The 12,377-nt window shown below is 39.6% G+C and overlaps 1 protein-coding gene across 5 annotated transcripts in view; it reads left to right on the top strand.

Annotated features, from left to right (window-relative positions):
* LOC135525594 (homeobox protein Nkx-2.1-like) overlaps positions 1-12,377 on the top strand; it is a 54,354-nt gene that overhangs the window by 15,991 nt on the left and 25,986 nt on the right. Inside the window, exon 3 of one of the 5 annotated variants that reach the window (XR_010453193.1) lies at positions 5,842-6,010. The exons of the other annotated variants lie outside the window; for them this stretch is intronic. The gene's annotated coding sequence lies outside the window, so the exon portion shown is untranslated. Of the gene's footprint in view, positions 1-5,841; positions 6,011-12,377 lie in introns of those variants that run through there. 5 annotated transcript variants of the gene reach the window in all.

The following is a 12,377-nucleotide window of genomic DNA, read 5'->3' as shown; positions in this document are numbered from 1 at the left end:
AAAAACATTACAGTAAGAGTATTGGTACCATAAAACGTATTAAGGTAACATGCTGTACTGTACATTTACAGCATTATACTGTCAGCAGAGTTACAGTATTTAGCTGGCAACTCTGCTGCCATTATAATGCTGAACATTTACCGGGGAAAGTTTTATAGTGATAGGCACAAGTAGGCTATAGCCAAACCACAGTGCCCAACGAAGGGAGTGTTTTAAAAGGGGTGAACAAAACGAGGTAAAAAGGTTACTAAAATAACTAGCCTGTTGATAACAAGCCAAAATAACAAGCAATCCAATCAAGACACCTTATTCCCTAATAACCTCAGAATTACTATGACATGACAGCATGATGATTTCAGACTAAAAATAATCCCCCTAAGTATATGTTTGACCAATTCAATGGTCGGGGCTGAGAATGGCAAAGCACGTCTATTTAACTCACACCAAAATAAGCAAATGAAAAATACAGCCTAATGAAAAATACTGGGAGTGGTCGGTGTGAAGATGGCTAGGCTATAGCATTAGAACCTGTTGAGACGTTGGAAGGCGTTCGTTTTGTTCTTGAACCAATCGGGAGGGGTGCCATTGGCCCCCTAATGAAATATGCCATTATGACGAATTCATGCGACACAAAAGGCACGCCAGTCAAAAATTGCCCCACCACTGTTCTGTAATTATATAGTTTGCCCTGGCAGCGGGCCTCCTCGCGCGGAGGCAGGTGGCGATAGTCCATCATGCAAATAGCCTTGGCTATGTAGACATAATTAAACGCTGCGAGCCGTTTAAATTAACAATTAGCTAACATGAAATTCGGTCTATGTAACGTGGTAGTTCTACTTTGTATTGTATTTCCCGCCCAGCAGTTGAATGCAATGAACACTGTACCTAACATTTGTTTCATGGTCAGTAATAAGCCAAATCTGAAGGAACGAAAATCGGTGGTAGCCTAGGTCAAGGCGTATGGAGACAGTTGGAGCTCTCTGTTTGGAGGAGCTAAATATGTCTATAGAACCAAGTTTACAAGTTCAATAGGCTTACCTTTAATACTTCACACCCCATGGTCATAGAAACGTGTTCCACGTAACATTGACTGCACTCCGCTCAGGCTATTCTTTCAAATAACTGTTTGTTTTTGTTTTTTAATTATACTGCCAACGATGTGCACAGTGACGGCATATGTTCTCTATTGATTTATAGATAATTTTAAGTCATTTTGCGACAAAACGGTACGGGGCGGCATTCAGGCCACATGCTGCGCCCCAGTCTGTCTCAAAGGTGCTGATATTCTAACCTAACCGCTGATCCTCCTTAATACCCCACATCCAACACAATCCAATCCTGGCCCACCCACCCGTTCATTATCCCCGCTGCCCTCCGACATGACACGGGAACAAAGTAGACATTAAGGAACATTAAACACGGGGATGGGAGTAATCAGGACCCCGTTATCCGTTAATGAGGGGAAACACATGCGGAGGGATACACACACAGCCAAATCAATAGAAGCTCACAGACAATGCCGGTTGGGGTTCGAAGGGCGGAGCCCGAGCGCAAAAAAAAAAATGGAAAATGCAAATCAATTAGGCTGTTTGCTTTCAAACCGTCCATTCTATCTGTAGCAATTACTTGTTCATTAAATGTAATTTCGTTAGGTCTACACAGAAACAAGTTGTTTATAGCCCCAGAGCGTTTTAACAATAATTAATGAATGCCAGGATGGAAAGTTTGTAGTCAATGAGTTGACAATCTATTGAAGTCACAAAATGTGGTTTACAGATTGTATTTTTTAAGCTATAGTCCACCTCTTTATACATGTGTGGATTCTAAACAACATCATGAAGTTAAAAACATAGGCCTATAACGTACCACCAATTGCAGCCCACTGGCCAAAAGCTGGTTGAATCAACGATGTTTCCACTTCATATAAATAAATAAAAACACACCGTGAATCAAGGTGAAAAACTGATTGGATTTGGAGAGTGTCATCAAGGTGAGGGAATTATTGACTTTTTCTCACCCAACTTTTTAAATCTAAATCCAATTACAGGGTGATTTTTTTTTTCATGTTGAATTCAAGTTAGTAGTTAACTCAACCAGGTGTGAAACAAAACTAGATGTTATGTGTTTTTCTTGATTTTCTGTTTATAAATAATCTTTTGATCACCTTTGAAAGAAACAGGTGTGACTAAAGGGCTTTCATTTTGATCAAACAGGGCTGAATTTGACACACTTACATCATATATATTTAGTATTATCTTTTAGTGTCTTATCACTGTTACCATGACTTACTGCAGCTACTTTACTGTGGTTGTACCAGAGGCCTACCTCCCCTAGACTATGCCGTTGCTATAGCATTCTCAAGCACCATTCTACTAAATCCCCACCCCCACAAACCTGCTCTGTGCACTTGTCATAAATTAGCCTCAAGTGAAACAGCTCAATCGGTTTTTGGAGCAACTTGATCAAGCTGGACATGGCAGGGGCATACACTTTAGTGAATCGTACCTCACATACACACACATTTTAATGTTACACTGTGTATGACCCACAGAAGTGGCACCTTAATTGGGGAGGATGGGTTTGTTGTAATAGCTGGAGCGGAATTAGTGGAATGGTATCAAATAGATAAAACACATGGTTGACATTTGTGCCATTCTAGCCATTTTTATGAGCCATCCTCCCTTCAGCAGCCTCCACTGGTATGCCCCTGACCCAACCGATGTTGTCATATACTATATTTTATACACCTGGTGTGTCCATTTCTGTTATTTTTCTTACATAATCCCAGCTGTGGGTTTGCTGATGTTATGTTACATCTCTTGCATGCAGAGCCTCCACCTCACCCCCTATATTCCAGCCTGAAGTGCAAATTTATGTGAAGTCTAGGCACTATAGGCTACTGAGAGAAGTTCTAATTTGTTGACTAATTGAGAATGACCCTTCAAAATGGCCCATAAAGCGAACCACCACTGTAGCCAGGCACCTCCAGGTTTGGCAGTGAACAAGTGGAAATTTGAATCATTCAAGCCCCTTCTTCTATGAACCCCCCCCCATCTTTGCCAAATTGAATGCTGATTGAAAATCATTTTACAGCTCTTGACTTGTGCGATTCATTGACACTGGATTTGTTTATTGCTATCACATTAATGAAAAATAAAAGCAGTTTAGGCTTAAGTAAATGCTTCACATGATTTCTATGCATGGTTGCATGGTCATTTGTGATGCATATGAACAAGGTTGAGGTATAATGACTTCATTGAAATATGGTGTGTTTTTTTTCTATTTACTATTTTTTGGGAAGGTTTTGAATGAATAAATCCTGGGTTTTTATGTATGTTATATATTGACATTGATGTAAATAAAAAAAAGCATTTGTGATATAGTTAAGCGTGATAAATAGCCGGTAGATGTGAATCATTGAGTTTCCCTTCATACCTTTATAGAAGTTCATCTTAAAGGAGACATTGATAAGTGTTCAAATACTAAAGCCTACTGCACATAACCCCCCTTACTAGCTCCCCCCCATCCCAGCCCCTCCCACCCCACAACAGGACTAGGACCAATCCCACGCTGTGATTTGCCAGAAAATCAATAAAAGGGAAAATCTGTTCTAATCATCGGTACATTTACCATCACAATCAACAATCAAAGCCAAGACCCTGGCTCTTTATTTGTAGGCCTGAGCCGCACAATTTCCCCACTGTGAAAGGCAGGCGAAATTAGAACCCTTGGTTCCTGTAGCTGCTCTTAATGGCCCTGATTTGTGAACTGCTAAATGAGGTTATGTAAATGGTTCCTGAGTGTAGTGGAGGCTCGGCAGCAGAGGCAGACAGGCAGGGGCCCCCAGGTGACAGGTGCAGTCGTCCCAAAGTGGGGGCAGAGAGGGGAGTGGGAGAGAGTGGGGGGGGTGTATGCTGGTAAGAAGCCATGCAAGGCCACCGACTCAGTGAGGAAGAGAGAAATTTGTCGGATTGTATTGAAATTCCACAATACTGAAACAAATTCAAAACCATTTGTTTCCTCTATGAAAACATTGTTTAATAAAAAAAAAAATTGATACCTCAAATGGCAAAAAATGATGGTTGATATTGCTATTTGCTACCACTAGAGTCAAAACGAAAAACATGTCTTTGTCTATGCATTTGTCAATCTCTTCATCAACTGAATATAATTTAAGCTATGAATAATATCCAATAACCTTATAATCACATGTCCATCTATGGCAGACAGATTGGAGTGCTCCTTGTTGTGAGGATATAATAACCAGATAACCATCAACATGGTCCCTCTCTCCCTCTCACTGGAAGTCTGCCTGCAGAGTGATTGGAACACTCCTGCGATTCACTGCACTTCACTCCTGATCCCCGTTTTAGACTCCCCAGGACCCTGGTTACTGTCACAGCTGAGACGGGTGAGAGGGGGCTTCTTTCTCTCCCCTCTTCTGATTCTTCTTCCCTTGTTTAGGCAATAGGTATCGGGACTTGTGTTTTCCTAGCACTGTCACAGGACTGGGGTCAATTTCATGTCAATAAAGTAACATTTTCCACTAAAATGCCAATATCAACTCAACATTTTCGCATTGGGTCTGACAGTTTTTCTTCCGAAATGGTCAAAATTGAAATGGCATTGATTGCAACCCTGCTCTGCCATAGCTATTTTATTAAGTAGATCATCTGCTAGTGGAGATCAGACAGACAAAAAGTAGATTAAGTAAGAAAACTTTACTAAAGAAAAAAGGAGGAAAAGTCAGTCTGAAAGTCTGCCTGCATGTGAAACCGGATCTTTATTATATTAAGAGGTGCAATTGAACAGTCTGGGCTCTGATGTTAGCTACATCCTCTACTTCTGCTGATTGATAGGTGGTGGATAAGAACAGAACTAGAACTGACTGCTTTAAAAGCCTAATGAGTATCATCACCCTGTGTTTACTTATTAATGCTCTCAACAGCATGAAGACCTTTTAAGTAACTTTAACAGCAGATTAAATCAAATGTTTTATTGTTTATTGGTCACATACAAGTGTTTAGCAGATGTTTTTGCGGGTGTAGCTTGTTAATGCATTTTAATCATGTACTTTTTGTTGCCATTCTAATTGTTTAATTTTGTTTGAATAATGTAAAAGGCTATTTACCTGTGCCTGCTTCGCCTGTCTGGTGGTTTGCTGTTCATATTTCATGTACATTTTATTTTGTGCTGTCCAGTCGTTTTGAAAAGGCAAAAATAAAATGATTAAAAGATTTAAAATCTTCAAAAATATTTTTTTATATACTATATATATATATATATATATAGATTTAATTTTCCATGAGACAATGAGGTATACTATCATGGATTTTCTGCTGTGCAGTTTGCATTAAACGCTCACTCTGTGTGATATTTACATCAGTTTGCATTGTGCTTGTTCACCCTCATTGATTAGTCAAGTGCATGTTTAGAAACCTCGCTAATGATGAGCATCTGGTAAGCAAGAACTATAGGGCCTGGTATTAATACTGACAGTTTACACTTACTGTATTGCATTTTTCTTTTTTAAACTGTTCAATTGGAGTTGTTTAACACGAGTCCAGACACAGGACATTACATTATTTAGTTTTTAATAGGTGAAGTATAACTAGCACTTCTTTTGAGCTACGGAAAGAAGCTGAAGGTCAGAAATATCCCTGGCATCTCCAGTATAGGTGTGTACTGAATATTGCTCTCAAACTGAAACAGGAAAAAGTGGATGTCATAAACGCCCCAACAAAAAGACATTTCAGAAACCAACTCTGCTTGCCTTTCTCATTTCCTGCCTCTCTCTCTCTCCCCTCCCTCCTTTTCTGTTTCTTCTCTTTCTCTGTCAAGATCATCTGCTAGTGGAGACCAGACAGATGGGCTAAATAAGCAGCTTTTTACTGTGCTGCAGGTGGCTGATGGTGGAGCAGCAAGAGGCAGCCTCAATCCCTCTTCAGACCCCTCCACCACCACCCCATGACTGCCTCCTCCCTACTCCAACACAAAGTCTTTAGACCTGTAAAATGACCCAAATTCCTATTCCAAATCAAGCTAAAATAATGTATCATTGCCATAAAGTTATCCAGTTCATAATAACTAATAATTACAAGAAACTTGTATTTATTTAGCACCTTTCATACAATACGTTGCAGCCTAAAGTGCACTGGTTCGTGCAAAGATTGTTTCATGTTATTTCAATGATTGTTTATTTTGTTTTACAGCACAATTTCTAAGATATTTGCTGAGCACAGAATCAAATTTATAATCATATTTTATTTTGTATTTTTATATTAAAGGGAAGCCAGTTATTCAATCATACACATGCAGTCAGTCAGTCAGTAAATCAGACAAATGAAATGAGCAGCATTTAATTTTCTAGCTCCTCTCGGCGTGGGAATATACAACCACAGCTCAGCATGTCAAAAGATGTCAAGTGTTACAGTTCCCTTCCTGCTGCAAGGAGAGGAAAAATCCCCCTAGAAATGAATTAAAGTGAAAGGCAAGTCTCTAAACCCTTTCCTAAAATGATTAACCCGTCCACCAGGACATTGTGGATCAGCTCTGAGTTCTCACTGCTTTCTTATTGCTGTTAATTGTTCTTTTTCTGTTGTTGCCTTCCTTCATTAGTCTCCCCTCATTATATGAAAAGAGGGGAAAATGTCGACCTGAATAGGGGAAGGAGATTTTCCCACAGTCCCTCAACACAGAGAAATACACCATTGTGGGCCAGGCCAGGCAGGTTCCCATCCCTTGTGTGAGACACACACACACACACACACACACACACACACACACACACACACACACACACACACACACACACACACACATACATACATACATACATACATACATACATACATACATACATACATACATATATATATATATATATATATATATATATATATATATATATATATATATATATACACACACACTTGAATGACAAGTCTTTCACTTTGTCTAAATTGTAAAATGGTGAATAATATAGTCTGGGTAACAGGGTAAGTACCCCCAGTCTATCACTTTGTCTAAATTGTAAAATGGTGAATAATATAGTCTGGGTAACAGGGTAAGTACCCCCAGTCATTCACTTTGTCTACATTGTAAAATGGTGAATAATATAGTCTGGGTAACAGGGTAAGTACCCCCAGTCTTTCACTTTGTCTAAATTGTAAAATGGTGAATAATATAGTCTGGGTAACAGGGTAAGTACCCCCAGTCTTTCACTTTGTCTAAATTGTAAAATGGTGAATAATATAGTCTGGGTAACAGGGTAAGTACCCCCAGTCTTTCACTTTGTCTAAATTGTAAAATGGTGAATAATATAGTCTGGGTAACAGGGTAAGTACCCCCAGTCATTCACTTGGTCTAAATGGTAAAATGGTGAATAATATAGTCTGGGTAACAGGGTAAGTACCCCCAGTCTTTCACTTTGTCTAAATTGTAAAATGGTGAATAATATAGACTGGGTAACAGGGTAAGTACCCCCAGTCTTTCACTTTGTCTAAATTGTAAAATGGTGAATAATATAGTCTGGGTAACAGGGTAAGTACCCCAGTCTTTCACTTTGTCTACATTGTAAAATGGTGAATAATATAGTCTGGGTAACAGGGTAAGTACCCCCAGTCTTTCACTTTGTCTAAATTGTAAAATGGTGAATAATATAGTCTGGGTAACAGGGTAAGTACCCCCAGTCTTTCACTTTGTCTAAATTGTAAAATGGTGAATAATATAGTCTGGGTAACAGGGTAAGTACCCCCAGTCTTTCACTTTGTCTAAATTGTAAAATGGTGAATAATATAGTCTGGGTAACAGGGTAAGTACCCCCAGTCATTCACTTTGTCTAAATTGTAAAATGGTGAATAATATAGTCTGGGTAACAGGGTAAGTACCCCCAGTCTTTCACTTTGTGTCAAACTGATGGATCGTTCACTCAGGTAACACTGCAGTGTTTAATTGGTATTTTATATCACACCAACTGTGTCCCAAATGACACCCTATTCCCTAAATAGTGCAATGCTTGTGAATACTTTTAGCCCATAGGGTTCTATAATACATTAGGAAAATTGAGTGTCATTTTGTATTTGCCTTGGAATAGTTAAATGCACAAATACAACACATTTCAATAATAAGAAATACTGCAATATGTCAGCATAATATAATTTCTTTGGATTAGCGATGAATTAACTAAATGAACCCGTTTGGGGAATTGTCTGGGCAAAACACTATGTAACCTCTTGTGATTAAAAACAAAAAACAAAAACGGTAGCATTAACCATGTCTTAACAGCTAACACAACCTGTTTATTATACGGTCATAACACTGCCCTGACACATATTTAATACCTATTGTGACATATATTGTGTTATTTTATGACTGGTTATGACACCTACATAAGAGTGTCAAAACCTACCACGGTATTTATATTTTGTCTGGTTATGACACCTACATTAGATTTTAGAAACCCACAAAACCTACCACACAAGGCAAAATATTCCATTACACCATAGTCTAGGTGTCAGTGTGTTATGTTATATAATAATTTAATATGGTCAATATTTTTTTTATCATTGTAATTGTGCACACATTGATGTCAGACATGCACCTCCCCCAATGTTCTGTTGCTGATGACTGGGATGAATGCAGGAGCAGAGTTCAGGAGCAGGACAAGACACCCTCTTTTTGACTGATGACAGGCCTATCACGTGCATGCTCTTATGTCAATCTCGCTTATATGATTATGACGGTCATAATGCTTCATGACAGTGTCATAGAGTGTGTTTTCTACAAGTTCTTTAAAATATGATGAAAGAAACATGAGTGCAAAGAATTCATTACAATAACAACAAAGGACTTATTAAGAAACACACTTTCAAATGAAAGGAATCTTCTTGGCAGGGACAAAAACAAATTGGAATAAATGTGGGTTATGACATTCTGTCACAACCAGCCATAAAATAACACCATATATGTCACAACAGGTGTAAATATAATGGTCATGACCATATTATGACAGGTTATTTCAGCTGTTATGACATAGGTGTCAAATAAAGTTTAACCCAAAAAACTATTGTTTATACATGAAAGACATTCTGAGACTATTATTTGATTACCAGGTCTTTGCTACTAATTACATATCCCATTTGAGTGTGGGACATACATGTTAAGTGTTTAAGTGGTCTAGTCAAATATTTAGGACTTTAGTTCTGAGGACTGTTTCAGATATGATGCATGTTAAATCAATAAGCTGTAGAAAAAAAGGATGATGGGAAGCGCTGCTAAGGTACACAAAAGTAGGTTTTGGTAGACAGAATGTGCTCTTTGGTAAAAGGGGTAAATTAATCATCAAGAAGAAAGGAGGACCAAGGCACTCTTCATATAATTAATCAAAATGCCTTCATTTGCATGGCATGTTCAATGGTAACAAAGATTAAAAACTCTGACGCATTTCGATGCGGACGAAATGTGTAGGAGTTTTTAAACGTTGTTTCTATTGAACATGCCATGCAAATAAAGGTATTTTAATTAATTATATGAAGAGTGTTTGACTAACCAAGTCATTGGTTCACTTTGTTAGGCGTTTCTGACTTGAGTCCTTGCTGCTATTCTAAAAATGTATAGTCATTATCTATTTATTCCATAATGATTATATTTTCTCTACAAAGATAGTTGAGAATAGATTTTAAATGGGCATAATATAAACTCAGCAAATAAAGAAATGTCCTCTCACTGTCAACTGCGTTTATTTTCATGTGTAAATGTGTAAATATTTGTATGAACAGAACAAGATTCACAACTGAGACAAACTGAACAAGATCCACAGACATGTGACTAACATAAATGGAATAATGTGTCCCTGAACAAAAGGGGCGGTCAAAATCAAAGTAACAGTCAGTATCTGGTGTGGCCACCAGCTGCATTAAGTACTGCAGTGCATCTCCTCCTCATTGACTGCACCAGGTTTGCCAGTTCTTTCTGTGAGATGATACCCCGCTTTTCCACCAGGTCACCTGCAATTTCCCGGACATTTCTGGGGGAAATGGCCCTAGTTCTCACCCTCCGATCCAACAGGTCCCAGACGTGCTCAATGGGATTGAGATCCGGGTGCTTCGCTGGCCATGGCAGAACACTGTCTTGCAGGAAATCACACACAGAACGAGCAGTATGGCTGGTGGCATTATCATGCTGGAGGGTCATGTCAGGATGAGCCAGCAGGAAGGATACCACATGAGGGAGAAGGATGTCTTCCCTGTAACGCACAGCGTTGAGATTGCCTGCAATGACAACAAGCTCAGTCCGATGATGCTGTGACACACCGCCCCAGACCATGACAGACCCTCCACCTCCAAATCGATCCAGCTCCAGTGTACAGGCCTCGGTGTAACGCTCATTCCTTCAACAATAAACACGAATCCGACCATCACTCCTGGTGAGACAAAACCGCAACTCGTCAGTGAAGAGAACTTTTTTCCAGTCCTGTCTGGTCCAGCGATGGTGGGTTTGTGCCCATAGACGACGCTGTTGCCGGTGATGTCTGGTGAGGACCTGCCCTACAACAGGCCTACAAGTCCTCAGTCCAGCCTCTCTCAACCTATTGCGGACAGTCTGAGCACTGATGGAGGGATTGTGTGTTCCTGGTGTAAATCGGGCAGTTGTTGTTGCCATCCTGTACCTGTCTCGCAGGTGTGAAGTTCAGATGTACCAATCCTGTGCAGGTGTGTTACACGTGGTCTGCCATGGTGAGGATGATCAGCTGTCCGTCCTGTATCCCTGTAGCACTGTCTTAGGCGTCTCAAAGTACGGACATTGCAATTAATTGCCCTGGCCACATCTGCAGTCCTCATGCCTCCTTGCAGCATGCCTAAGGCATGTCCACGCAGATGAGCAGGGACCCTGGGCATCTTTCCTTTAGTGTTTTTCAGAGTCAGTAGAAAGGCCTCTTTAGTGTCCTATGTTTTCATAACTGTGTCTGTAAGCTATTAGTGTCTTATCCACCGTTCCACAGGTGCATGTTCATTAATTATTTCTGCATCATTGAACAAGCATGGGAAACAGTGTTTAAACCCTTTACAATGAAGATCTGTAAAGTTATTTGGATTTTTATGAATTATCTTTTAAAGATAGATTCCTAAAAAAGGGACGTTTCTTTTTTTGCTGAGTATTGGTTTAGGTCTATACTAATGCCAACTTGTTGAATGTTTTATGATCATTATGTCCCATTCTTTTACTACTTTGCGGTGCTTCATAATACAACTTAAGGTATTGAAGGGATCACTGTTAACCAATCAATGAGCACCGTGCCTGAGATGTGGTAGCGCAATGGCGGACAGGAAGAAGTTAATTGAAAAAAATGTTGTAGGCGATAAACAAATGGGAAATGTTGGCACAACGTCATCTAGCAAGGACATATGAAGATACAGAGACAACATTTGCATGATTTTGAATCTGCTCACAGACTTCAGGAGTGAGGTTGGTATAATAATGGTTTTACACACAATCTAATCCAGATACAGTAGTGTCGATCACTGCAAGATAGATGCCCACGAGATGTGCAGCATATCTGTTCTTATCAAATATTAAATTATACAATGTTCAAAGAATGGTTTCACTATATCTTGCTCGCTCCTCGGCAGCACAGTAGGCTGCTAGCTACAGATGACTCTACTGTTACACATCTTTACACTGAGCTGCACTGGGGTCGGAACTTAATCATGGTTACATTAAGACTGCATGGAGACGGTGGGAGATATGGATCAGAAAACGTACATCAATGCAGGGATGGGGAAATGCCACTGTACTCAAATTGTACCTTTATCCACCCGGCTCCATTGAGAAGATTGGAATACTGCTAGTTTCTTCTGGAAACTGCCATTTTGTTTTCATCCTAGCTGGCAGTAGCCACCTCAGCCTTTTTATCATCATTTTGGAATGGCAGTGTCAGACGATCAGCACCGTTGTTGTTCAACATGACGTGCCATTCCAAAATGGTACAATTTGGAGTACAGTGGCATATCCCATCCCTGCATTTGACGTACATTTTCCGGTCCATATCTCGCGCCTGTTCCACGGTGTCTTAATGTAACCATGATTAAGTTCCGACCCCAGTGCAGCTCAGTGTATACAAGCTTAGAGGTAGGGTCGGTATATTCTGCCAATGTTTACATATAGAGTACTAGCTGACTGTAGCAGTGTTTACATATAGACTACTAGCACTGTTTACATATAGACTACTAGCACTGTTTACATATAGACTACTAGCAGTGTTTACATATAGACTACTAGCTGGCTGTAGCAGTGTTTACATATAGACTACTAGCAGTGTTTACATATAGACTACTAGCAGTGTTTACATATAGACTACTAGCAGTGTTTACATATAG

This window comes from Oncorhynchus masou, chromosome 32 (genome assembly GCF_036934945.1).
Source record: "Oncorhynchus masou masou isolate Uvic2021 chromosome 32, UVic_Omas_1.1, whole genome shotgun sequence".
Classification (NCBI taxonomy): domain Eukaryota; kingdom Metazoa; phylum Chordata; class Actinopteri; order Salmoniformes; family Salmonidae; genus Oncorhynchus; species Oncorhynchus masou.
Note: the sequence above shows the minus strand (reverse complement) of the source record. Positions and strands in the feature narration are given on the sequence as shown.